The 25,260-nt window shown below is 44.0% G+C and overlaps 1 long non-coding RNA gene and 7 other non-coding genes across 8 annotated transcripts; 5 read left to right on the top strand and 3 right to left on the bottom strand.

The window, feature by feature from the left end:
- Positions 1-734: 734 nt before the first annotated feature.
- Positions 735-806, bottom strand: trnaa-ugc (transfer RNA alanine (anticodon UGC)). Its single transcript has one exon. It is a non-coding gene; the product is annotated as a tRNA-Ala (tRNA).
- A 5,846-nt stretch (positions 807-6,652) lies between these two features.
- On the bottom strand, positions 6,653-6,726 carry trnat-ugu (transfer RNA threonine (anticodon UGU)). Its single transcript has one exon. It is a non-coding gene; the product is annotated as a tRNA-Thr (tRNA).
- A 4,305-nt stretch (positions 6,727-11,031) lies between these two features.
- On the bottom strand, positions 11,032-12,790 carry LOC115539233 (uncharacterized). The gene is made up of 2 exons (XR_003975770.1): positions 12,340-12,790; positions 11,032-11,993 (listed from the first exon to the last, which is right to left on the bottom strand). It is a non-coding gene; the product is annotated as an uncharacterized LOC115539233 (long non-coding RNA).
- Positions 12,791-19,472: 6,682 nt separating this feature from the next.
- LOC115539244 (5S ribosomal RNA) lies at positions 19,473-19,591 on the top strand. The gene has a single exon (XR_003975777.1). It is a non-coding gene; the product is annotated as a 5S ribosomal RNA (ribosomal RNA).
- A 435-nt stretch (positions 19,592-20,026) lies between these two features.
- LOC115539253 (5S ribosomal RNA) lies at positions 20,027-20,145 on the top strand. The gene has a single exon (XR_003975781.1). It is a non-coding gene; the product is annotated as a 5S ribosomal RNA (ribosomal RNA).
- A 421-nt stretch (positions 20,146-20,566) lies between these two features.
- On the top strand, positions 20,567-20,685 carry LOC115539272 (5S ribosomal RNA). Its single transcript, XR_003975798.1, has one exon. It is a non-coding gene; the product is annotated as a 5S ribosomal RNA (ribosomal RNA).
- Positions 20,686-21,120: 435 nt separating this feature from the next.
- Positions 21,121-21,239, top strand: LOC115539271 (5S ribosomal RNA). Its single transcript, XR_003975797.1, has one exon. It is a non-coding gene; the product is annotated as a 5S ribosomal RNA (ribosomal RNA).
- A 421-nt stretch (positions 21,240-21,660) lies between these two features.
- Positions 21,661-21,779, top strand: LOC115539264 (5S ribosomal RNA). The gene has a single exon (XR_003975790.1). It is a non-coding gene; the product is annotated as a 5S ribosomal RNA (ribosomal RNA).
- Positions 21,780-25,260: the final 3,481 nt, after the last annotated feature.

Raw genomic sequence — 25,260 nt, 5'->3', positions numbered from 1 at the left:
GTGTGGCAGATTTCAATCATGGAGCGGGGGATCCAATGGATTTCTAGTGCATCAGCTTAACCTCTTGGCCAGGACAATGGTGCTTATCGACCTCAAGTCTATCAGTTGTTCGAACAGTAACAGAATGCAACGCTTGAGGCTGTGTGATCAAATTGTGAAATAGTCCTACACCCTTGACCACAGCTTGCTTTGATCACATCTTAGTGATCGGACCTCAGCACTCCTACATGAGAAGCTTTACAGATGAGCCGAAAACAGATTACTTCAATTGTACATGTGGCAACCGATACATGAAAGTTTGCTTAACGATACAAGAGGGGAAATCGGTTATCGACTGGCAGTACGGTATCATACATTTCTTAGAGAAGTAGTCTGCGTACAGATAGCAGAAATGGCCAACGCTTGTCGGCAGGCCTGAATCTTTGTCGTGACGCAACAATGTTTTTCTCTTCTGTGGCTGTCAACACTTAGTGCATAAACGTACCGTACTCATATCAATGTGTTGACCGGCACTAGCTTTTGAGCGCACACTAGCTTTTGAGCGCACAAGCGCACAAAAGCATGCGCTTTTGAAATCGCACGCACTGATTAACCTGTATCGTTGACGACAACACAGTTTCAATTCTCTCACTTGTTTCGAACATTAGCATTCGGCAACATCTTTGGTAGGTTAAGCATTGCGTGACCTCATTTGATTAAAATAGCACTCACCTGACTATTCTAGGGCAATCAAATGGAAATGCCGGGGATTGAACCCGGGGCCTCATACATGCAAAGCATGCGCTCTACCACTGAGCTACATCCCCTTACTGCTGAAGATTATACATTTTAAACCTGCTTCGGAACACACCAAGGGTTTTCTCGTCCATGGCATTCTGCACCTGGAAAGGACAACACTAGTCTTCGGATCTATCAGACCTCTATCAGAGTCTTATCTTGAGGAGAGAGAGGTCATGTTTCCCGAAGCTCCGCTGGGCCTTGGAAAGAACTACTTAATTCATCGTTCAGATCTACTTTATCTTATTTTATTTACCTAACAGTATATAGCTTGTTTCCGTCGTCCTCAATCGCTCGATTCAACAATACATTTTGGCACTTTTTACTCCCGGATCAGACCGCAGAAAAAGCCTTGGACTTTCCTATCGCCAACATGCCTCTGTATTCGGATATCTCAGGCACGGAGACTGGGAAATGCACAGACTGCGCCAAACTGAAACAGACATTGGCTTTAATTGAAACGAGACTAGCAGCAGTAGAAAAACGCAAAGGACTATCACAGGATACAGTGCCGATGGGTGAGTTTGCTGAGCTCACTCAGATACAGCAAGATGATCAAAGCTACACTGTATCCTTCCCGAAGCTGGACATGAGAGAGACAGTTCCAGCTGCGTCTCACTGGAACAGAGTCGGCGCTAAGGCAAAGCAACATACCAAAGTAAATCAACAAGTTCACTCAACACCAAATGCTAAGCTACCCAAAGCTAAAGTTATCAGCCGGATTAGCCCGTCACTCAAATCAACCCTGCCACTTAAGAACCGGTTCCTGCCACTTCAAGAGTCCACGAACGCGCCTGCCACCGATGCACCCCTGAGCCCCGAGATGCGTCCGGACGGACAGTGCGGACAGAGACGGAACAACCAGTCGCCACGGAGGCGGGCTGCACATGTGTCTGCCACCGTCCAACAAGGGCCCATCTCAGAGAAAGCAGATGAACCAGACACTCTGATTATAGGAGACTCAACCATCAAGGATATAACCGGTAAGAAGATCAAAACATGCATCTTCCCATATGGAATGGTTGGTAATATCAACCATAAACTAGCCAAAATCATATTGGAAAACCCCAAAATCTCACAGATTGTTGTGCATGCAGGATTTAATGATATTCAAAGAGAACAGTCAGAACTTCTGAAGAGGGATTACACTGATCTATTGGATACACTGGACAAAATACACATCAAGTCTTCCATCAGTGGACCCATACCAACTGTTGACAGGGGAATAAACAGATTCAGTCGTCTACTTGCACTGAATACATGGCTTTCCAGAGTCTGCAATGAAAGAGGAAGGGACTTTATTGACAATTTCAACTTATTCTGGGGGCGCAAATATCTTTTCAGAGCAGATGGCCTACACCCAAACAGGTTAGGCTCAAAACTGTTGAGGGACAATCTACTCTTCTCGCTTTACGCACAGGCCACAATCTTGCCATGGTCTGACGCACAGGCCACAATCAGAGCACAGGTTGAGAAGAAGCGAGACTACAGCCTCCCCCACACAACTACTCTGCCACTATCTGACACACAGATAGCAGACAGCCCACAGACCTTGAAGAGAGACAACAGCCCGCCCGACGCCATCAACACTGTGCCCTCCCCCATCGCTGATGCTGGCTTGGCGAGGAACGGCCACCCCCCTCCTCTGCATTCCCCCATCGATGATGACCTCCAGCCTCATCTCTCCCATAGCCACAACAACAACTCCAGCTCCGATGTCTCCCTTTGCGATTTTCCAGCCGAATTTAAGAAACTGGAACATGCTGGCATCAAACTTGCATCTGTGTCAATGATAGCATCGCCACGTCATGGCCGCAGGCTGCTAACACTGCTAACACCCAGGAGGACGGCGCCCCACCCCCACCCCGATAGTAGTCCTGAGTATTACTGAGACAAAAAAGGGTTCAGCCGTAGACACAGTATAAAGGAAGTTTCTCATAATCTGCTGAACCCAAGGTTGCCTACGTCAAAGCAGGGCAACTTTTGCATTCATGCTGTAACCACTAAGAGAGTAAACAAAGGGAAACTTAGACACACTGCTAACCTCACAAATCTCATATCTATTGCCTCCAAACCAAAAACAACCTTAAAGCCTATCAACAGCACCATCAGGATGGCTCTACTTAATGTGAGGTCTCTTAATAACAAATCATTTTTAGTTAATGATTTTATTAACACTTCCAAACTGGATTTTATGTTTTTAACTGAAACATGGCTGGAACAAAATAACAGTGCAACCGTTCTGATAGAGACAGCTCCTCCCGACTATAACTTTTTTGATGCATGTAGATCTGGAAAAAGAGGTGGAGGGGTTGCTGCTATATTTAAAAATGTATTTCAGGGGAAACAGATGTTATTTGGTGATTTTCCATCGTTCGAATACCTTAGTGCTGTATTGAAATGCTCCCCCAGAGTTCTCCTATTAATTATTTACAGGCCACCCACATATTCTGCAAATTTTTTCGATGAATTCACAGAATTATTGTCTAGCATCTCCACAGAATTTGACTGTCTAGTTATAACTGGTGACTTCAATTTTCATACTGATGATTTGAATGACAAGTGTGCAAAAAAACTTTTTACCATTTTGGACACATTTGAACTGTCTCAACATGTGAAAGAGGCTACTCATTGCAAGGGGCACACTCTAGACCTGGTTATCACAAAGGGCCTCAATGTTTATGATCTCTCTGTGACTGATCCTTCCTTGTCTGACCACTTTTGTGTTTTCTTTAACATATCTTTTATTCCCGACATACAGACAAAATCAAACACTGTCAAAAAACGGTATATCAATGAAGATTCTAATGTACTTTTTAAAAAGGCCATCTCCTTGCTACCACCTCTAAACCCATGTTCTGCTGATGATCTTGTAGAAAACTTTAATTTGAAAATTTTGAAAGTCATAGATGTCATTGCACCTTATAAGGTTAAAACGATTTCTGGAAAGCAAAAGGCACCCTGGAGAAAAGCTGCTTCTGTAACAGCACAGAAAAAGGAATGCAGGAAGGTTGAACGCATCTGGCGTAAAACAAAACTTCATATTCACCATGATATCTATAAAGAGAGCCTCCGTGCCTACAATTTAGAGTTAAAAAATGCTAGAGAAACATTTTTCTCCAATATCATTAAAACCAACACTAATAATGCAAAAACCCTATTTGCAACTGTTGACAGACTGACCAACCCCCCAACAGAAATTCCACCTGATCTCGATTCCACGCAGAAATGCAATGAGTTTGCAGCTTTTTATATTGATAAAATTGAAGGTATCAGACGCGCCATCAATATCTCCACGTCAAACAAAAATGTTGGACTACCACCCTGTTCAGGCAAAAATTACGTGGCAAGGATGGCATGCTTTAATGTCATAGACTCTCAAAATCTTGTGGAAACTGTGACACAACTAAAGCCATCCACCTGTTGCCTTGATACTATACCTACCAACCTCTTTAAGAATGTGTTCGACTGCCTAGCAGTAGACATATTGCAGATAGTTAACAACTCTCTCCAGTCAGGCAAGTTCCCAAAAGCTTTGAAAACTGCAGTTATTAAACCCCTTTTAAAAAAGCGGAGCCTAGATGCCTCTATTATTAACAACTACAGACCAATATCAAATCTACCCTTCATAAGTAAAATCATTGAGAAAGTTGTCCTCCAGCAACTAAATCACTTCCTGGCATCAACTGGTTGCTATGACACCTTCCAATCAGGATTTCGACCCCTGCACAGCACTGAGACCGCCCTTATTAAAGTTGTAAATGACATCCGTCTTAACACAGACTCTGGCAAAACCTCAATACTAATGCTACTTGACCTCAGTGCTGCATTCGACACTGTAGACCATACATTACTTCTGGAAAGGTTAGAAAACTGGGTGGGGCTTTCAGGCACTGTCTTAAATTGGTTCAGGTCCTACCTTCAAAATAGGAACTACTTTGTTTCCATTGGCGACTTTGTATCAGAATCAACCAACGTGACATGTGGAGTCCCACAAGGTTCGATCTTAGGACCCTCTTTATTCAACATCTACATGCTCCCACTAGGGCAAATCATGCAAAATAACAATATTGACCATCATTGCTATGCTGATGACACGCAAATCTATGTATCGCTATCACCAAATGACTATCGGCCCATAGATCTGCTGTGCCACTGCATTGAGCAAGTGAAGGAATGGATGTGCCGAAATTTCCTTCAACTAAATGAGGACAAAACAGAGATAATTGTATTTGGTCCTAAAATGGAAAGGCTTAAAGTAACCCAACACCTTCACTCTCTGTCCCTGAAAACCTCAATCAAAGCCAGGAATCTAGGGGTTATCATGGATTCAGATTTACATTTTGACAGTCACATCAAATCAGTTACAAAATCGGCATATTATCACCTTAAAAATGTAGCAAGACTTAGAGGGCTCATGTCCACCGAAGACTTACAAAAACTTGTACATGCCTTTATCACTAGTAAGCTTGATTACTGCAATGGTCTCCTCACAGGTCTTCCAAAACAAACTCTGAGGAAGCTTCAGCTTGTTCAGAATGCTGCTGCTAGAGTTCTAACAAAGACCAAAAGATTTGATCATATTACACCAATTCTGAAATCGTTACATTGGCTTCCTGTAGGTCAGAGAATTGATTTTAAAATCATGTTGCGAACCTATAAATCCCTACATGGTTTAGGCCCAAAATATTTAACTGATATGCTTCCACTACATCAGCCTTCTAGACCACTAAGATCCTCTGAGACCAATCTGTTAATTATCCCCAGAGTAAACACAAAACATGGGAAAGCAGGATTTAGTCACTATGCAACAAATAGCTGGAATAAACTCCCAGAGGATTTAAGACTTGCCCCAACTCTGAGCACCTTTAAAACAAGACTGAAGACTTTTATGTTTGCTATAGCTTTCTGCTAAAATCTTAAATACATTGCACTTTCTAAAAAGCTTTTTTAACTTTGCCTTTATTTTCTATTTTAATACTAAAATGCCTTTTTCTATATTAACCATTTCTTTGCATATGTTTTTCTTTTACTTATCTATTATTTTATTTTATTGTATGACAATGTTTATATGTGAAGCACTTTGAGTCTGCCTTGTGTATGAAAAGTGCTATATAAATAAAGTTGCCTTGCCTTGCCTTGCCTTAAATATTAACATTTTATGTTTTGAGAACATGTTGTCAGAAAATATCGATTGCTAAGTGCCTTTCCAGATAATGCCAGATTTTAAAAATGGTGCCTTCTACATGCTTAGATTAACATATTTGCACTGATTTCATGCAGTTTCACCGTAATATGTGTATGTGTTGGCTGAACAAGGGAATGAAAGAGAGGGAATGAAAGACCCCAATGGATTTCTAGTCCATCGCCTTAACCACTCGGCCACGACAACACACTATTAGATTTCCAAGTCTCTGGCTTTTTGGAACAGGAAGAGTCTGGAACACTTAGGGTAGGTTAAGCCTTGCTTGATCTAATTTTGAAATAGTCTTCAAATTGACTGAAGCTAGCTTTGATCACATCTTGGAGACGGCAGGCATTGAACCTCAGGCCTTCTACATGAGAAGCATACGCTTTGCCGTTGAGAGAAGTCCCCTGTGTTACTTCAATTGTACATCTGTAAAACCGATTCCTGAAGCTTTGCTTAACGATAGAAGGGACAAATAGGTCATCAGTTGGCACTAGGGTATCATACATTTGATAGAGAATTTTGCTTGCCTGCCGCCGTTGTCATTGATGGAAAGTCTATTGCATTGATGGATTGCAAGTTTACAACCACAAGCAAGATTGCCAGTTAGGACAATTCCGTTTTTTATTTAACTGCAAGAAACACTTTTATCACATCTACACCAGATGATGCTGTTGCAAAAAGTGTATGTACTGCTGGGAGTTGAACCCAGGGTCTCCTGTTTACAAGACAGGCGCTTTCACCAGCTAAGCCACAGTACCCCTATTGTATTGTTTACTTGAGACACCAATGAAAAAGGTCTCATGTAGCCTGACCCGATCATGTGTTAAGCTATCAGAACTGGCGGCTAAAGGAATTCCAATTGACTAGGTTACTTACATTATACAACTTACTGATGTGATTAGAACACTGCCTCTTCTGTGAACTAGACAGTCACTAAGACAGTCCCAGCCACAGCACCCCTCTCAGTTCAGGAGAAATGCTTCAGCAAATGATTGGGAAGACAACGAAAGAGGTCTGCAGTACCATGACATATTTCTGTTGATCCTTTAAACAGTCCCTTAAACATACACTGATTAACCTGTACCGTTGACGGCAGGATTCGAACCTGCGCGGGGAGACCCCACTGGATTTCTAGTCCATCACCTTAACCACACAGTTTCAACATTTCAATTCTTTATCATGTTCAAACATTAGCATTCTGCAACATTTTTGGTAGGCAAAGCATTGCGTGACCTCATTTTGTTTAAACATTCATTACACAGTAACATTCAGCAATGTTTCGTGATCGGATCATTTTTGACTTCTACCTTATATAAGGGATTCATTCATAATCATCGCCTCACCTTCACTACAATTTGGAGATGCCGGGGATTGAACCCAGGACCTCATACATGCGCTCTACCACTGAGCTACATCGCCTTTTTGTATTAATCAGTACATCTCTACTATCAATACCTGAAGCTTTGCTTAATGATACAGCCAATCAATAGGTTGACTTGCACTAGGCCATCCTAAGAGATGAAGATATTTGGCCTGCCTGCTAAAAGCAGAGGTGGTAAACTGGTGTGGCAGATTTCAATCATGGAGCGGGGGATCCAATGGATTTCTAGTGCATCAGCTTAACCGCTTGGCCAGGACAATGGTGCTTATCGACCTCAAGTCTATCAGTTGTTCGAACAGTAACAGACTGCAACGCTTGAGGCTGTGTGATCAAATTGTGAAATAGTCCTACACCCTTGACCACAGCTTGCTTTGATCACATCTTAGTGATCGGACCTCAGCACTCCTACATGAGAAGCTTTACAGATGAGCCGAAAACAGATTACTTCAATTGTACATGTGGCAACCGATACATGAAAGTTTGCTTAACGATACAAGAGGGGAAATCGGTTATCGACTGGCAGTACGGTATCATACATTTCTTAGAGAAGTAGTCTGCGTACAGATAGCAGAACTGGCCAACGCTTGTCGGCAGGCCTGAATCTTCGTCGTGACGCAACAATGTTTTTCTCTTCTGTGGCTGTCAACACTTAGTGCATAAACGTACCGGACTCATATCAATGTGTTGACCGGCACTAGCTTTTGAGCGCACACTAGCTTTTGAGCGCACAAGCGCTATAATTCTCCCATTGGTTTGGGGAAGGAATATCATGTGGACGGACATAATGGAAACGGAAAATGGAAACGGAAAAGGCTTGGATGGAGTAGACTATGGAAAGAAAGACCAGAGGGGAGAAGAGGCTGGAGAGAAAGAGAATAAATATGATAAAGAACTGACCGTGAGTGTTGAACTGATCGGGGAAGATCCAATAACGGTGATGGAGTTCATGAGAGTGACGAAAGAGGTGTGTGGGGAGTTGATGGCGTGCCGTAAAACAGGATTGAAAAAGTATGAATTGACAATGGGACATCTCAGCGGGAAAAAGAAACTTATGGACGGGTTCAAAATAAGAGGGGTTAGTATAGAGGGTTTTCACGGCGCGTCATCAGCGCGTCATCAATCCGGCAGTCGCCATGTTGGAGGTACTCGGCAAGGTAAATAAACCGCACGCCAAGGTAAATAAAGCGCACGCCGCAGTAGATCCCGAATATCTTCGTGGAAAATGGTAAATTATTGCCGTGTTTTTGGCTGTACCAATCGGTCAGACCGCGAAAAACATTTGGAGTATTACAGACTGCCAAAAGTTATAACTAATCAAGGAGAACAATGCCAAAAGTTGTCAGAGGAAAGGAGGCGCTTGTGGTTAGCGAAGCTGAACCAGGATCTACGTGGCAAAAATCTGGACAACGTCCGAATTTGTTCGGCCCATTTCTTGTCAGGTAAGTGACATCTTTTTATGTTGCATTATTGACTTAATATCTGATTAGGATCATATTTAATAGCCTGCTACAGTAGCAACACAGTTCTTAAAATGTAGAGCTACAATGTGCTGTATTTCTCATTGTATTCCAGGTAAAAGGTCTGACCTTTATCAAAAGGATGACCCAGATTGGGTGCCATCTGACTGGTGATTTAATTGAGGCTATGACCAGCGAACTTCAAAATCTTAGAACTGAAAACATCCAGTTGTGCTCTGATGTTGCACATTTGTCCACTACCTATGACCAAAGTGCATTTGTTGATAATGATGAAAAGGTTTTATTTTTCACTGGCCTACCTACATACCAGATACTGTTGGTACTCTTCACATTCCTTAGTCCCCACCTCCCTGTGAAGAAGTCACTTGATAAGTTTAAGCAGTTGATGCTGACACTGATGCGCCTTAGGCTTAATGTTTCCACGACCTTCCTGTCATATGCATTTAACATATCAATAGCCACTGCTTCTAGGATAGTCACTGATGTCATTGATGTCATGTTTATTCGTATGAAACCACTTATCATATGGCCAGAAAGAGAGCATTTACAAAAAACTATGCCAATGCAATTCAGGAAACATTTTGGGAAAAAATGTGCTGTTATTATTGACTGTTTTGAGGTTTTTATAGAACGTCCGTCTAACCTTATAGCCAGAGCAGAAACATGGTCTTCCTACAAGCACCATAACACAGTTAAATTCTTGATTGGTATTACACCACAGGGCACAGTGTCTTACATTTCAAATGCATGGGGAGGAAGAGTCAGTGACAAATACCTAACTGAAAACTGTGGCTTTTTGGACAACATAGTTCCTGGTGATCTTGTCCTTGCTGACCGTGGCTTTAATATTCAAGCCACTTTGGGTTGTATAATGGCTCATGTAAAAATTCCAGCCTTCACTCGTGGAAAGTCACAGTTGGCTCCTGTTGACTTAGAAACCACAAGAAAAATTGCCCATGTCAGGATTCATGTTGAGCGTGTAATTGGTAGCGTGCGCCAGAAATATACCATCTTGGGGGGGATATTACCAATTGATTTCTTGATGTGCAAAGATAGTGATGGTTATTGTACCATTGATACGATTGGACTTGCCTGTTGTGCTCTGGTGAACCTTTGCCCATCCATTGTTGATTTTGACTGAAGAATATTTTTATATGCACTTTGTCAATAAAAAGACTATATAGCCTAAAATTATTTATAAATGGTTGTTAATTTACAGTTTTTGTTAATGTATTGTTGTGGAAGAGAACACATCATAACACTATCATCAGAACACAGATTTATTAAAGGAAAACCACACAGTTATCAGAACAGATAGCTTATAAACTATACAGTACTATAAATTATAGTATATACAGTATACTATAGTGCGAACATAATTTTGTATGTAATTTGAGTTTTACAACTTTTTTTGTCAGTATAGCATTGCAAAATTTCACCAACTTGAAATCAAATGCTAAAAATATTTAAAGAACAGTTTCAAAAAAGGTACACGTTTCTAAATAAATTAAATATTGTTTTAACCAACATTAAAACAAAGTGCCTGAAGTGCGTAACTTCACAACAGTCCACTAAAAAATACAGTTTTGTTTTTTTACTTCAAAGGTTTCTTTCCCTTTTTTGGCTCAAACTTAGGTAGCTTTTGGCACTTTGGGCAATACCATTTTCCCTTTGGTGCAACCTTGACATTAATGCACGAGTAGTGAAACCACTTAATATGACATTTTGCATTGTCACACAAAATCATCTTTCCAAACTCAACCTGGCCACAGAAACACCAGGTTTCTTCTTGGCCACTGGCACTTGCAGCACAATCAGAGCCATGTGATTCAGCCGAGGTAGATACTCCAGGTTGCGAGGACACATTGGCAGATGTAGATGAAAGCCTTGTGTAAAACTTGCCAACTAACTCTGGCATAATGGCTGTGTCAAAAATATTCTTGCTTTTCTGGCATATTGTGTCCCAAAACTCTTCATCAAATAAAATGCACTCAACATGCAAATCCTTTTCTGTCCAAACAACTAAATAGGCAGATTCCAGTTTGCACACCCCAAGTTGAGTTTGCACCTGGTAGAAATACTGGTGGTTTCGGTTAAGTGTCAGTTTCCCTTCACTGTCCTTCTCCAAAAAGGATACACTGTCCAACATGTCACTTTTCACACAGAATGGACATTTCACTCCAATTACACTGACACCACAACAATCACAAGAAACAAGGCCATCGGGAGAAGCACCCAAGAATGGCACACTTGGATTTATGAAAAAACCTGTGTCGTGTACTTTAACATTTTCATGAGATTCCTTATGTACATCTATAAACATATCACGTGCAAATTTCTCATGATTACATCCCCAGGTAGTGGCTTTTGATGTGAATCTGTATGACTCAGGATAGCATACACTTTTGATTAAGCTCTGAGCTGGCTGTTTTGGATCAGTGCAACATGCAGTTTTCATTTTAGATGCTGTGATTCGACCAGCGCGAAATCTAAACCACAGTTTAGAGGAAGCTTGATCCCTTGTAGCGGCCTCAACTGCCTTTGCTTGCTCCTCTGAAACAGAAATTTCAACATCTTTGCATGTGGACAATCACTATAGCTCACTATAGTCCATGTGAACTGCTTCGTCTTTTCGCAATTCCGTCAACACAAGAGGTAAATTTTCTCCAATTGATTTTGGAACAAAACTGTCAGAGTAAGGCTCAATCAGGGACAAAATAGCAGACTTTGATCCAGTCGCGCTAAGAGCACTGAATAATGATGACAGTTCATCACTGGTTGGCTGTTGCGGTTTCCCAACTGTAACAGTAGAAGAAGTGGAAGTATCACTTGGGTCCTCAAGTGGCTGTCCAAGAGCAGCACATTTCATCCTGCCAGCTCTTTTACTTGAGACCTCTTGGTTACAGTGAAGTCAATCTTCCGGCATTCCCTGTATTCCACCTTAGACAGTGCAGTAGGTAACAGCCAATACGCCTTCTCTTGCGTCACTGTCTGAGTCCCTCAAATTCACTGTTTCTTCTATGAGAAACAATAATGCAGCAACATGTGTGCACGTCTCTCCGAGGCCAGCCATACACGTGCAGTGGGCTCCAAGTATCCGACCAGACTTCTCAGCGATTATCCAGGGTTCCAGGGGTGTTTCTCGGATTGATTGAGAATGGAGAACCTGAATAAAAGACATGACAACCAAATAAGTAAGAATAACAAAATAGTTTCTCACCGTTTCACTTTAAAAAAATGAATAACAGTTAGGCTTATCTGCATCACTTGTTCACAATGTGGCCACACAGGCCCCCAGAGGTTATAAACTCTGATAGTGATAAATGCACTATAAATAAAGTTGATAGTGTACAGTGTACATAGCAATCTAGACTGTGGTCTGTGGACTGCATATCAAACTGGGGGTCCTTGAAATGAAAAACGGTTGAGAATCACCTGGCTACACCTTGGGTATTGCAATGATATCATACAGTTATGGTTAGGTTGATTAAAGACATTATTGCATTACTTACTTTGGCCTTCGCAACACATCTGTCGTCGATGACTTGGTATTGAATCTCCCTCACCCATCCACACACCATCTGGTTATAGGCCTCCAAACTTTTGTACGCTTTAAGGTCTTCCGCTGTGTATGGGCTTGGCGAGAAAACCAGGTAGTTGACGATGTCAGGATAACAAACAGACGGAAGACTCTCCGGGTCGTCATTGATCCAAGACGAGGGAGCCAACTCGTAGGGATCTGCACCACCAATCAAATCTAACTTCCTCAAATATCGTGCTTTTTCGCCCGGTCCAAGTCCTTCCCTGTATGCCTTTGCATCTATAACGCCTTTTGACAAGCTTTTCTTGGGTTTATGACCTTTATCCATCGCAGCGTTTTCGTTTATCCAGCGCAGAGTTTACATGCATTACAGCGCAGTGTTTACATCGAGTGCCTCCAACATGACCGCGCATCCGGGTTACTGCCCAAGACGTGACGTCGGTGAAAACCCTCTATAATTGCAAAAGAGCTTACCAGTGACGAAACGGTGGTGTCGTTCTTGGAGCTTCCGGCGTACACCACGGACAATGACGTTATTCTGAAGCTACAGGGGTGGGGGGTCTCAGCTGCCTCACCGATCAAAAGAAGAATGTGGCCTGGCACTAACATTGCAGACGGGACCAGGTTTCTGAAAGTGAAGTTTAATGACTTGGTCAGGTCGTTGCCGTCATAGATATATATAGAACACTAGATACGCCACGCCCCTCTCAGCCGCGGCACACGGAGCCGCCATCTTGTGTGGGTCTTGAGTAGGTATTCTCAGACTGTCAGACAGCCATAGATATATATGTTCACAGCTCATTTCTCAAAAAAAAACAATGACAGTTCATTGTGCTGCTTTCAAGTGTGTACACCGTCGTACAGTACAAACCAGATCAGAGGAAATCACTTTATAATTATATATAGTTATATATAACTATATATGAGAGTTATAAGCTAAATGGATTAGATATTTACTTTTTGAGAAATAAAATGTTCATCTTAGTCCAGCAGAAACATTTCTGATAGTAGATATAATCAGTGGCAAGTTAAATGTCATGTGATAAAAAGTGTGTTTCTTGTATAACATAGAGGAAAAAAAAAATCTTACTACCACTTAAAATCAAACATGGAATATCAACTATGATGTTTTTAGTGTCATCCACTGAGCCATCACCGCTCAAATTTGCTACATCTTTGTATGAATTTTCCATATGGTGTAATGCACTAGACAGCGGGTTGACCCATTCAAGATGGCCGCCGCGGTGGCCGTCAGCCGACCGGAGCTCAACATTGCCGTGACGTATCTAGTGTTCTATATATATCTATGGTTGCCGTATTCTACGAAGTTCAGCACAGCTACGGGTCCCCAGTACTTCCGGGTGATCCACGACAGACAGGAGAAGGTATGTAGGATCCAACCGGGGCACATTCTGAGGGACTGTCCGGAGTTCAGATGCCACAGGTGCCATGGACAGGGGCACTACGCAAGAGAGTGTGGCACAGACGAGGAACAGAGGCGACAAGGAGGAGAAGGCGGGAGACGGGAGACGGACGTCGGCGAGGAGGAGGAGCGACCGAGAGGAGAGGGAGGAGAAGGCGGTAGCGGAGCTGAGGCGACTGAAGCAGAAGGAAGTGGCGTTGGAGTCGGTGGGGAAGGAGAGCAGGAGGACGAGGAGCAGGAAGGAATGGCAGAGGACGTGACGGCAGCGGAAGAGTTAACGGAGACGGGAGGAGAGAAGGAAAGGGAGGAGAACGGCTGCAGCGCGGACAGTGCGGTGAGGGGGACGGACGAGCGAGAGGAGCGGAGCAGCGCGGGTTAGGGAGCGAAAGGAGGGGAGAAGATCGGGGTAAAGAGTGGAATGACTGTGGTGGGACAGGGAGAGGGAAGGTCGGTGGCAAGGGGGATTAAGTGGGAAAAAAAAGTGCAAATTAATAACATAACGTGTGGAATCTCTTCTCATTTATACTTTTAATGATCAGGATAACTTCTTTTAACGCTAATGGGCTAAGGGACAGGAACAGGAGGCAGCAAACCTTGATGGTGTGTGTGAGGCAGAAATAATATGTTTACAAGAGACACATTGGGATGAGGAGGTTATGAGGGTGGTTGAGAGAGAATGGATGGGGGACATGTATGTGAATAATGATGGTGTTAAATCAAGAGGGGTAGCAATTTTAGTGAAAAGGGGAGTGGTTGAGAATGTGACGAAGTGTGTGGATGATGGTGATGGGAGGGTGATAGGAATTACTTTTGAGTACTTGGGTAAAATATGTCGATTGTTGAATGTGTATGCGCCGAATGAGGAGAAGGAGAGGAGGTTTTTTTTTGAGGGATTGGGGGGAATGTGTGTGGAAAACTGTTTGGTGGTGGGTGACTTTAACGTGTGGTGTGGGAGGTTGGATGCTTCTACGAGTGTGTGTTTCAGGAATGACTCGTCAAGAGGTTTGTTGAAAGAGGTTATGAGTGTGAATGGTTTAACAGATGTGTGGAGAGAAAGGAATCCAGAGGGGAGGGTTTTTTCAAGGAGGCAAGTGGTGAGAGGAGTGTTAAAACAGAGTTGGTTAGATTTAGTCTTGAGTACAAATGGCATTGCAGGTAGGATAGGGAGAATTGATTATAAGGTTACTGCGCTTAGTGATCACATGGTGTTGGGGTTTAACTTGGGTCAGGGGTTTGAGAGGAGAGGGGGAGGCGTGTGGTGTATGAATGGTGAGTTGCTGAGAGAAGAAAAGTACAAAAGGAAAGTGAGAGAATGTATTTTGAGGAGGAAGAATGAGAGAATGTATGAGGAGGACATTGGGAGGTGGTGGGAGAGTTTGAAAGGAGAGATAAAGGAATTGAGTATGGGTTATAGTAGAGGCAGGAATATGACACAGAGAGAGAGAGAGAGGAGGTTAAAGGGAGATTTAGCTAGAGAGGCAAAGAGAGCGGATGAGATGGTAGGCTATGATTTGGGGAAGTATATTAGAATTAAGGATGAACTGAAGGAGATAGAACAGAGGAGGTGTATGGGTACAATAGTCAGAAGTAGGGCCAGATATGTGATTGAGGGAGAGAAATGTACAGGATTCTTTTTAGGATTAGAAAAGACGAAGCAGAAGAAGAATTATTTAGAAAAGGTGGAAGGAAAGGAAGGGGAGATGATTACTGATTTTGTTGGGATAGCTGAAAGAGTAGAAGCTTTTTATAGGGATTTATTTAGGAAAGAAGAAGTGGATGAGGAGAGTATGAGGCAGGTGTTGGATAGTGTGAAAGCCAGGTTGAGCGATGATGATAGGGAGAAGTGTGAGACAGGAATAGGGACGGGTGAAATAAATGAAGCGATAGGAGGGTTAGGGAGAAATAAGAGTCCAGGGATAGATGGGTTAATTGGTGAATTTTATGTTGAGTTTAGGGAGGAGTTAGTGCCAGTGCTGGAGAGGTTATTTATGCCGCTTTTCCACTGCATGGTACCAGCTCGACACGACTCGACTCGACTCGACTCAGCTCGCCTTTTTTGCGTTTCCACCGCGAAAACATGGTATCTGGTACCTGAAGTGGCTGCTTTTTCTAGTACCGCCTCGCTCTAGGTTCCAAGCGGCTGAGCCAATGCTAAAAGGTGACGTCGGCAGACGGCCGGCCACTGATTGGCCAGAGAGTGTGACGAAGTCACGAGAGCGACATGGCAACCATGCTGGTAACAGCCATAGCAGCGCCGCAGCCAACATATTCCACTTCTTCAACATGCCAGCTAATAATACGAACACGAATACCATCGCATCGATGTTCTCCATTGTTGTTATGTGGGTTCTGTCCATGTGTGGGTTACGTAGGTGTTGTTTGCGTCGCGTACAAAAATACGTCACGGCCCTTTCGCGCAGCCGACCCCGCCCACGTCCCGGAGGTACTATTTGCGGTGGAAAAGGACCCGCGCTGCTACCGTGTCGAGTCGTGTCGAGTCGTGTCGTGTCGAGTCGAGCTACATGTGCGGTGGAAAAGCGGCATCAGATGGATAGAGGAGAAGGGCGAGATGCCGCTGAGCATGTCGACAGGGTTAGTAACGGTGATACACAAGAAAGGGAGTAGGGTTAAGCTACAGAATTATAGGCCACTTAGTATGTTGAATGGTGATTATAAAGTTTTAGCAAGGGTGTTAGCCAACAGGGTCAAACAGGTAATAGGGAAGGTGGTGGGAAGCACACAGGCATATAGTATACCAGGTAGGGACATAGCAGACACAATTAGCAGTATTAGGGACACAATAGAATATATGAAGAGAGATAAAGGGGGGATAGCTGTAAGTTTAGATTTGAACAAAGCATTTGATAGGGTGGATCATGATTATTTATATAGAGTGTTAGATAAATTTGGTTTTGGGCACAGGTTGGTAGGATGGATAAAGAGGATGTACGACAGGGCAGTGAGTTGCGTTAAAATCAATGGGATAGTTACAGACGCATTTAGACTGGAAAGGTCGGTTAGGCAAGGCTGTCCGCTGTCGGCACTGCTGTACTCCTTGTCGGCAGAGCCGCTAGCGGCCCTTCTTATGCAAAATGATAGGATCAGGGGTATAGAGTTGCCAGGGGGGCGGGTTAGTTTATTATTTCAGTATGCAGATGACACGACAGTTACAGTTAGGGACAGGGAAAGTGTAGTTGAGGTTTTAGGTAGTGTAGAGTTGTATGGCAGGGCATCAGGGGCGAAAATAAACATGGAAAAGTCAGAAATCATGTATGTAGGTGTGGAGAGAGCAGGTAGGAGGGAGATAGGATTGAAAGAGGAAAAGGATTATTTTAGGATATTAGGTGTGAACTTAGGGATAGAGGATAAAGAAGGGAGAGCTATGCAATTTGAAGGGATAATGAATGGTATTAGGAAGACGTTAAGGTTTTGGAAACTTAGAGGGTTGAAGCTGAAGGGGAAGGTGACAGTTGTGAATGCGCTGGTAATGAGCAAGCTTGTGTATGCAATGAATGTGTTGGATGTGCCTGATAGAGTTTTGAAGGAGGTGGAGAGAATGGTGAGTGAGTTTGTGTGGGGTGGGAAGGGGGTTAGGATAGCCAGGGAGGTGATGGAAAATGAGTATGAGGATGGTGGGTTAAAATTGATTAATTTAGAAAGGAGAAAGAAAGCACTTAGGGTGAAAATGGTGGTGAGATATTTAAAGGACAAGAGGGATCATATATGGAAGGTGGTTTTAAGGGAAGCAATTAATAAATGCGGTGGGTGTGGAGAGAGTGGAGTGTATATGGAACTAAAGAAAGGTATGTTGAGTGGAGTGTCTGAGTTTTATAAGGAGGTGTTGGGAGCGTGGGGAGAGTTTGTGAAATGTGTGAAGTATGAGTGTAAGGATGTTAAGCAGGTATGGGAGCAACCAGTGTTTTTAAATCCAAAAATCACATTTGAAGGGAACACAATTTATAACAGGGTGATTTGGAGAGCAGGGGTTAGGAAGGTGAAGGATTTAGTTTATGAGTATGTACCTGGGTTCATGAGGGCACAGGTAATGGTCGACGAGGTGAGGGAAAGAGGGGATGAAATATGGTTGGGTACGGCACAGGGAGTGTTGGAAAGGATCAAGGAGGGTATGCCGAGAGAATGGGTTGGGATGATTGAGAGAGAGGCTGTGGTGAATGGGGAAGGAGAGATAGAAATGTATGTGGGGGAAGGAGAAAGGAGGGTGAGTCTGAAGAGTTTGAAAACGAGAGTCATGTATAGATGTTTAAGAGGGAAAGAAGTGAGGAGACCGGCTGCGGAGAAAGTATGGGTTAGAGTGTTGATTGATATGGATGTAGGGGGAATATGGAGGAATTTAAGAGTGAAATGGAACTGTATTGAATGTGAAGATTTGGATTTCCTTTTGCGGCACAACAGGGTGTTTAACAATTTAATAATCAGTAGGTTTGATGTGAATGTGAGGAAGAAATGTGATGTGTGCGGAGTGGGGGTGGAAACGTGTATGCATGAGTTTGTTGAATGTTGTGAGTTGGAGGGATACTTTGTGAAAATTAAAGGATTAATAAACAGATGTTGGGGAGGGGGTTTGTGGAGAGAATAGAATGGAGAGAGTTGTGGCTGTTTGGGGTGATAAGTAAGGTGGAGGGTTGTAATGTTAATCTGTTAAATTATGTTTTAAGCCACGCAAGGTTTGCTGTCAAGCTCAGGAGGAATTTGGCCCATTATGAGGAGAAGAGAGTTGAGGTATGGAGTGTTTTTAAAAGTATAATGAGAAGAGATGTGAATATGGTTTATAGATATGTTGGGGAAGATGAGTTTCTGGGAGGGTTTGTGGAGGGGAGCACTTTTGTTGTGCTTGGAGGCGATGGGGAAGTGAAATTGGATTTTGGATGAGTTGAGGTCTGCAGGGTGACTGACTATTTTTTTTTTTTTATTTCTTGTTAATTAGTGTTTTAAGTTCATGACTTTTTTGATTTGGTGAGGGGCCAGTGTATTGAAGGTTTTTACAAAAGCATCCTGGCTAACCCAGTATTGTTTGTAGTTATTTTGGTTTGAGATGGATCTGAAGTATCTTTCTTGTTTTATTTGTTTTATGTTTTATTTATGTATGATGGTGTATGTATATATTTTTTGTTAATAAAAAAATAAAAAGGCACGCCCGATCTCGTCTGATCTCGGAAGCTACGCAGGGTCGGGCCTGGTTAGTACTTGGATGGGTGACCGCCTGGGAATACCAGGTGCTGTAAGCATTAAACTTTTTCAACTCGAGCTCATTGGATGCAATGGCCTACCGTGCGCTGATCTTTAGCGCCCACTGTTTTGGAGAATTTAAGCAACATACAGACTCTGACGACGTCTCCTCAAACTCTATTTTTGAAACATGTGGACAGTGTAGTGACGCTGCTAGCAGGGAGCAGCAGAGAGCTGCAATGCCGGCGGTCCACCTTAGTCCATCCCAGGTTTTGCAACGCTACGTTTCTTCAAAAGATCACGCAAACGATGCCGCCAAAGCAGTGTAATGCATTGCGTTCAAATATGTAACTCTCAGTCTGGAATAACGTATTCATTCATTCATTATGGATCTAATCATTGTTTCTGTACAAGTCCCGTCTCTGGCCACGGCAGCGCTCTCACTCCTTACGTCCTCCCCCTGTATAAAAGCTAATATGGTCAAGTCTATAAATGCTTACGGCCATACCACCTTAGGCACGCCCGATCTCGTCTGATCTCGGAAGCTAAGCAGGGTCGGGCCTGGTTAGTACTTGGATGGGTGACCGCCTGGGAATACCAGGTGCTGTAAGCATTATACTTTTTCAACTCAAGCTCATTGGATGCAATGGCCTACCGTGCGCTGATCTTTAGCGCCCACTGTTTTGGAGAATTTAAGCAACATACAGACTCTGACGACGTCTCCTCAAACTCTATTTGTGAAACATGTGGACAGTGTAGTGACGCTGCTAGCAGGGAGCAGCAGAGAGCTGCAATGACGGCGGTCCACCTTAGTCCATCCCAGGTTTTGCAACGCTACGTTTCTTCAAAAGATCACGCAAACGATGACGCCCAAGCAGTGTAATGCATTGCGTTCAAATATGTAACTCTGAGTCTGGAATAACGTATTCATTCATTCATTATGGATCTAATCATTGTTTCTGTACAAGTCCCGTCTCTGGCCACGGCAGCGCTCTCACTCCTTATGTCCTCCTCCTGTATAAAAGCTAATATGGTCAAGTCTATAATTGCTTACGGCCATGCCACCTTAGGCACGCCCGATCTCGTCTGATCTCGGAAGCTACGCAGGGTCGGGCCTGGTTAGTACTTGGATGGGTGACCGCCTGGGAATACCAGGTGCTGTAAGCATTATACTATTTCAACTCGAGCTCATTTGATGCAATGGCCTACCGTGCGCTGATCTTTAGCGCCCACTGTTTTGGAGAATTTGAGCAACATACAGACTCTGACGACGTCTCCTCAAACTCTATTTGTGAAACATGTGGACAGTGTAGTGACGTAGCAGAGAGCTGCAATGACGGCGGTCAACCTCAATCCATCCAAGGTTTTGCAACGCTACGTTTCTTCAAAAGATCACGCAAACGATGACGCCAAAGCAGTGTAATGCATTGCGTTCAAATATGTAACTCTGAGTCTGGAATAACGTATTCATTCATTCATTATGGATCTAATCATTGTTTCTGTACAAGTCCCGTCTCTGGCCACGGAAGCGCTCTCACTCCTTACGTCCTTCCCCTGTATAAAAGCTAATATGGTCAAATCGATAAATGCTTACGGCCATACAATCTTAGGCACGCCCGATCTCCTCTGATCTCGGAAGCTAAGCAGGGTCGGGCCTGGTTAGTACTTGGATGGGTGACCGCCTGGGAATACCAGGTGCTGTAAGCATTATACTTTTTCAACTCGAGCTCATTGGATGCAATGGCCTACCGTGCGCTGATCTTTAGCGCCCACTGTTTTGGAGAATTTAAGCAACATACAGACTCTGACGACGTCTCCTCAAACTCTATTTGTGAAACATGTGGACAGTGTAGTGACGCTGCTAGCAGGGAGCAGCAGAGAGCTGCAATGACGGCGGTCCACCTTAGTCCATCCCAGGTTTTGCAACGCTACGTTTCTTCAAAAGATCACGCAAACGATGACGCCCAAGCAGTGTAATGCATTGCGTTCAAATATGTAACTCTGAGTCTGGAATAACGTATTCATTCATTCATTATGGATCTAATCATTGTTTCTGTACAAGTCCCGTCTCTGGCCACGGCAGCGCTCTCACTCCTTACGTCCTCCTCCTGTATAAAAGGTAATATGGTCAAGTCTATAATTGCTTACGGCCATGCCACCTTAGGCACCCCCGATCTCGTCTGATCTCGGAAGCTACGCAGGGTCGGGCCTGGTTAGTACTTGGATGGGTGACCGCCTGGGAATACCAGGTGCTGTAAGCATTATACTATTTCAACTCGAGCTCATTGGATGCAATGGCCTACCGTGCGCTGATCTTTAGCGCCCACTGTTTTGGAGAATTTGAGCAACATACAGACTCTGACGACGTCTCCTCAAACTCTATTTGTGAAACATGTGGACAGTGTAGTGACGTAGCAGAGAGCTGCAATGACGGCGGTCCACCTTAGTCCATCCCAGGTTTTGCAACGCTACGTTTCTTCAAAAGATCACGCAAACGATGACGCCAAAGCAGTGTAATGCATTGCGTTCAAATATGTAACTCTGAGTCTGGAATAACGTATTCATTCATTCATTATGGATCTAATCATTGTTTCTGTACAAGTCCCGTCTCTGGCCACGGCAGCGCTCTCACTCCTTACGTCCTCCCCCTGTATAAAAGCTAATATGGTCAAGTCTATAAATCCTTACGGCCATACCACCTTAGGCACGCCCGATCTCGTCTGATCTCGGAAGCTAAGCAGGGTCGGGCCTGGTTAGTACCTGGATGGGTGACCGCCTGGGAATACCAGGGGCTGTAAGCATTATACTTTTTCAACTCAAGCTCATTGGATGCAATGGCCTACCGTGCGCTGATCTTTAGCGCCCACTGTTTTGGAGAATTTAAGCAACATACAGACTCTGACGACGTCTCCTCAAACTCTATTTGTGAAACATGTGGACAGTGTAGTGACGTAGCAGAGAGCTGCAATGACGGCGGTCCACCTTAGTCCATCCCAGGTTTTGCAACGCTACGTTTCTTCAAAAGATCACGCAAACGATGACGCCCAAGCAGTGTAATGCATTGCGTTCAAATATGTAACTCTGAGTCTGGAATAACGTATTCATTCATTCATTATGGATCTAATCATTGTTTCTGTACTAGTCCCGTCTCTGGCCACGGCAGCGCTCTCACTCCTTACGTCCTCCTCCTGTATAAAAGCTAATATGGTCAAGTCTATAATTGCTTACGGCCATACCACCTTAGGCACGCCCGATCTCGTCTGATCTCGGTCAGGTGTGCGAGCAGGAAGCAGGAAGTGAGCAGAGAGCAGGCGAGTGTTTGTTGCTACCTTTATGCTTGTTTAAGTGCTTTATTTTTTGATTTTTCTTGATACATCTCCCCCAAACAGTGAGGTACTGTTTGGGGGGAACATAGTTCTCCCATTGTTTTGGGGAAGGATTATTATGCAGACGGACATAATGGGAACGGATCATGGAAACGGGAAAGGCTCGGATGAAGTAGACTGCGGAAAGATAGACCAGAGGGGAGGAGAGGCTGGTGATAAAGAGATTAGATACGACAAAGAACTGACCGTGAGTGTGGAACTGATCGGGGAAGATCCAGTAACGGTAATGGAGTTTATGAGAGTGACGAGAGAGGTGTGCGGGGAGTTGATGGCGTGCCGTAAAACTGGTTTGAAAAGGTATGAATTGACAATGGGACATCTCAGCGGGAAGAATAAACTAATGGACGGTTTCAAAATAAGAGGGGTTAGTATAGTTGCAAAGGAGCTTACCAGTGACGAAACGGTGGTGTCGTTCTTGGAGCTTCCGGCGTACACCACGGACAAGGATGTTATTCTGAAGCTACAGGGGTGGGGGGTCTCTGCTGCCTCACCGATCAAAAGGAGAATGTGGCCTGGCACTAACATTGCAGACGGGACCAGGTTTCTGAAGGTGAAGTTTAATGACTTGGTTAGGTCGTTGCCGTATTCGACGCAGTTCAGCACAGCTACGGGTCCCCAGTACTTCCGGGTGATCCACGACAGGCAGGAGAAGGTATGTAGGATGTGTATCCAACCGGGGCACATTCTGAGGGACTGTCCGGAGTTTAAATGCCACAGGTGCCATGGACAGGGGCACTACGCAAGAGAGTGTGGCACAGACGCGGAACAGAGGCGACAAGGAGGAGAAGGCGGGAGTGGCGTTGGAGTCGGCGGGGAAGGAGAGCAGGAGGACGAGGAGCAGGAAGGAATGGTAGAGGACGTGAGCGCAGCGGAAGAGACAACGGAGACGGGAGGAGAGATGGAAAGGGAGAACGGCTGCAGCGCGGACAGTGCGGTGAGGGGGACGGACGAGCGAGAGGAGCGGAGCAGCGCGGGGGAGGGAGCGAAAGGAGGGGAGAAGAACGTGGGAAAGAGTGGAATGACTGTGGTGGGACAGGGAGGAGGAAGGTCGGTGGCAAGCGGGATTAAGTTTGGGTGGAGGGCTGCTGATATAACAGAAAGTAGGAAGTGGGTGGCTTCGGATATATCAGACAGTGGGGAGGAAAACATGGAGGTGGTGGGTGGAAATAGGAAAAGACCATCGGGGAGGAAGGAGAGAGAAGATAAGGGGAAAAAAAGTGCAAATTAATAATATAACGTGTGGAATCTCTTCTCATTTATACTTTTAATGATCAGGATAACTTCTTTTAACGCTAATGTGCTAAGGGACAGGAACAGGAGGCAGCAAACCTTGATGGTGTGTGAGGCAGACATAATATGTTTACAAGAGACACATTGGGATGAGGAGGTTATGAGGGTGGTTGAGAGAGAATTGATGGGGGACATGTATGTGAATAATGGTGGTGTTAAATCAAGAGGGGTAGCAATTTTAGTGAAAAGGGGAGTGGTTGAGAAAGTGACGAAGTGTGTGGATGATGGTGATGGGAGGGTGATAGGAATTACTTTTGAGTACTTGGGTAAAATATGTCGATTGTTGAATGTGTATGCGCCGAATGAGGTGAAGGAGAGGAGGGTTTTTTTTGAGGGATTGGGGGGAATGTGTGTGGAAAACTGTTTGGTGGTGGGTGACTTTAACGTGTGGTGTGGGAGGTTGGATGCGTCTGCAAGTATGTGTTTCAGGAATGACGTGTCAAGAGGTGTGTTGGAGGAGGTTATGAGAGACAATGGTTTAATAGATGTGTGGAGTTAAAGGAATCCAGAGGGGAGGGTTTTTTCAAGGAGGCAAGTGGTGAGAGGAGTTTTAAAACAGAGTAGGATAGATTTAGTCTCGAGTACAAACGGCATTGCAGGTAGGATAGGGAGAATTGAGTATAAGGTTACTGCGCTCAGTGATCACATGGTGTTAGGGTTTAATTTAGGTCAGGGGTTTGAGAGGAGAGGGGGAGGCGTGTGGTGTATGAATGGTGAGTTGCTGAGAGAAGAAAAGTACAAAAGGAAAGTGAGAGAATGTATATTGAGGAGGAAGAATGAGAATGAGAAGAATGTATGAGGAGGACATTGGGAGGTGGTGGGAGAGTTTGAAAGGAGAGATAAAGGAATTGAGTATGGGTTATAGTAGAGGCAGGAATATGACACAGAGAGAGAGAGAGAGAGAGGAGGTTAAAGGGAGATTTAGCTAGAGGCAAAGAGAGCGGATGAGGTGGTAGGCTATGATTTGGGGAAGTATATTAGAATTAAGGATGAACTGAAGGAGATAGAACAGAGGAGGTGTATGGGTGCAATAGTCAGAAGCAGGGCCAGATATGTGATTGAGGGAGAGAAATGTACAGGATTCTTTTTAGGATTAGAAAAGACGAAGCAGAAGAAGAATTATTTAGAAAAGGTGGAAGGAAAGGATTACTGATTTTGTAGGGATAGCTGAAAGAGTAGAAGATTTTTATAGGGATTTATTTAGGAAAGAAGAAGTGGATGAGGAGAGTATGAGGCAGGTGTTGGATAGTGTGAAAGCCAGGTTGAGCGATGATGATAGGGAGATGTGTGAGACAGGAATAGGGACGGGTGAAATAAATGAAGCGATAGGAGGGTTATGCCCTGTTTACACCTACCCGATAGTGGGCCCCGATGGTGCCCGATGGCTAAATCAGCAGCTATCGTTATAACATCGGGAAATAGTGTGGTTGCATCGGGAAACACCGTTACTCTTCCCGGGAACATCGTTAGACAACGGGAAGAAACGGGAAGAAATGCTCAATGATCGGGCAACAACGGGCAACATCGGCAAAGAACGAACATGTTTGTTAATTTTGGGTCTATCGGGGTAGAATCGGCTACCAGGTGTTTTTATGGGCTAATCGGC

The sequence above is a fragment of the Gadus morhua genome, unplaced genomic scaffold, assembly GCF_902167405.1.
Source record: "Gadus morhua unplaced genomic scaffold, gadMor3.0, whole genome shotgun sequence".
NCBI lineage: Eukaryota > Metazoa > Chordata > Actinopteri > Gadiformes > Gadidae > Gadus > Gadus morhua.
The sequence above is the reverse complement of the archived record's forward strand: the minus strand, read 5'-3'. Positions and strand labels throughout refer to the sequence as shown.